This window comes from Euprymna scolopes, chromosome 30 (genome assembly GCF_053919585.1).
Source record: "Euprymna scolopes isolate OS-2025 chromosome 30, ASM5391958v1, whole genome shotgun sequence".
Taxonomy (NCBI): domain Eukaryota; kingdom Metazoa; phylum Mollusca; class Cephalopoda; order Sepiida; family Sepiolidae; genus Euprymna; species Euprymna scolopes.
In genome coordinates this window covers 73,168,542-73,171,379 of record NC_136511.1, presented here as the reverse complement: position 1 = coordinate 73,171,379, position 2,838 = coordinate 73,168,542, and positions in this window count along the sequence as shown.

Sequence of the window (2,838 nt, the reverse complement as noted above, 5' to 3'; positions counted from 1 at the left end):
GTGTCTGTATGTCTGTCTGTGTGTCTGTATGTGTACATTTCCCTACGAAATAACTCTGTCAATTTTAAGTCTACACCCTCAAAATTTGATATACAGGTTACTGAGATTTGGGAAAATCTCTGTAATCTCTTGTCGGTCAGATATTTGGCTACTAAAGGGTCAAAGTTCGAAGATTTGGCCTTTAACAACTCTACCAAACTCTTCTGACAAGTTTAGGTCTAAACACTTGAAATTTTAGATATAGGTTTCTTGGACATGGATCTAACTTAATAACTTGATTTGAGCCCAAAACAATAAATTTTAATGCGTCATAATAGGGGTCAACGTTTACAAAAATTTGACCTCTGCGGTCTACCAAATTACACAGACACTTTCTGGTCTAAACTTTTGAAATTTTACATAAAGGGTATTTAGAGATAGGGCAAGCTTTTTAATCGGTATAAGCCGATATAAAACCTATCGAAGAACACTGCCAGACACATTAAGCACATTTGTGTGAAACTTCGGACAAATTAGCCCAGCTGTTGTAAATCTAATATCAGATGTTTAAAATCGGATGTTAAGATGAACAGCAATGAGCCATTGGGCAATATTTTTTGTGAGGTTCTTATCATTTTTAATATATACTTTATTTTTAAACTAAAATGTTTTCTTTTATATATTTTTCGTAAAACTTTAGCGAATTTGTTCTGAACAAAAGACATGCTTTATATTAATTTTACAAGGTATAACGATGTAAAAAGTATGAAATAAACCAATGACCGTCAGATTAGTATGACTTTTAAACTTTTTTTTTCAAGCAAGAACAAAATGTTTTTTTCTCTCGCTATGTATCAAGGATGATCATCTATAGAGTAAAATTTTAACAACAGCATCATTGGACTTTTAAAATAAACTAAACGCGCAAAATGAATAGACGCAGTGCTAGTTTATTTCATAAAACTTCTTCTCTTTTTCTTTCGAAACGGTAGCCAGCAACTAAATCATTTCCTCTCTATATATACATTTACACATCCTAATGAATTTTAATAGCTTCTAATTCACAATCATCTAGCTGTAAACACTATCAATAATTTCCCCCGCTTTTTATCTGTGCCTTAACCTAAATGTAGATTCCATGAACCAAGTTTCTTTCTTAAAAATGCACACCTGTGCAACTCTCTTCTGTTTATCTGCTTTCCAGCTGACTACTATATGGTCTTCTTCAAGTCCAACGTAAGTAAGTTACTGATGAGCCGTTCCCCTTTAGTAATCCAATTTACCAAACTTACACTTCTAACGATTACTATAATATTGTCCCATTGACTACTGGATACTCGTTAACCCTTATCCTTGAGTTACCTCTGGGCCTTGATAAGTAATGACTCCTATGTAAAAAAATATATACGTGAAATGAATCTAATTACAAATAAACATGTGTTAAACTTATCAATGAAAGAGAAATGACATTTTCTATGATTTCACGTGGCAAATTAAATAATAGTCAAAGTGACAATACAAAACATACTTGGAATTTTTTTTTTTAATTCTTACTTTTCTGATTTCTGATTTGCATTAAAATCGCAGAGATTGCGTCGCTCTATATAAACATAAGCACCGACCAATATAATAGCCCAAAATTAATTAGAATTAATTAATTAATTAATTATACTTTTTTGTTGTAATCTCATTTCCGGGGTAATGTCGGACATGGGTCAGCTAGTATTCTTTTCTCGTCTAAAATGGTTAATTTCCTTTCACATTTAATAAATAAAGAATTGCTCATATAAACATACACGACTGAGTCCGGAGTTATTTTTGTGCACTTTAATATCAATTTGTATATTTTGTTGTTGTTTACGGGCACATGTAAGCGGGTGTTTAGTCTCTTTCCTACTTTCCTTTTTTCTTTTTTCTTTATTATTTGCACTCTTTTTCTGACTCTCTTCCTGTCCCCCTCTGTCACTTTATATCCCTCTCTCTATCCCTCCCTTTCTTTCTCTCTTTCTCTCTCTCTCATATATATATATATATATATATATATATATATATATATATATGTATATATATATGTATACATGCACGCACAAGCACATACGCACACACATATACTGCGTGTGTATATTCAAAGTTATCCTACTATACTTTGAACAGTATCCCTCTTATTTGTCTGTCTGTCCGTCTCTCTCTCTCTTGATAGATATATATGTATGCAAGCACACACACACACACACACACACACACACACATATATATATATATATATATATATGAATATGTGTGCGCGAAGCTGTCCTTCTATACTTTGACAAGTGTGGGACAGAGAAGATGTATGAGGTTTTAAATAGTTTTGCAATTACATATGATTTTGTAAACAAATAGGTTATATGAATATGTATACAGACATAGCAAAAGTAAATAAACACCAACAAAAATAATCTATGCAAGTTTAAATGCATGTATTATTTCTCCAGGTCTAATTCTTTACCTTCCACTTTCCTTCGTCGACGGTCAAAACTCAAAGCCGCACAACAAAGTTAAAATCATCGATATTTTTATTTCAGATAAACAGTCTATTTATGACATATCACCATTTGAGTATAGCACTGACCAAAGAAACATTGAAGTTACCCGGGTTTCAGATGAGCCATATTACAAGCAATCAGGTGAACTAACTCAACATCTAATTGCTGCAAACTCGGGATTCCACTTTTCACTGTTAACCAAGTGATTGTCTAATACACAAGACATGAAAATAACCATTATAATATCACTTAGTTATATCAGGACCCTCTGACAGTAGTTTCCGTTATTACTACTACTACTGCTACTACTACTACTAATAATAATAATAATATT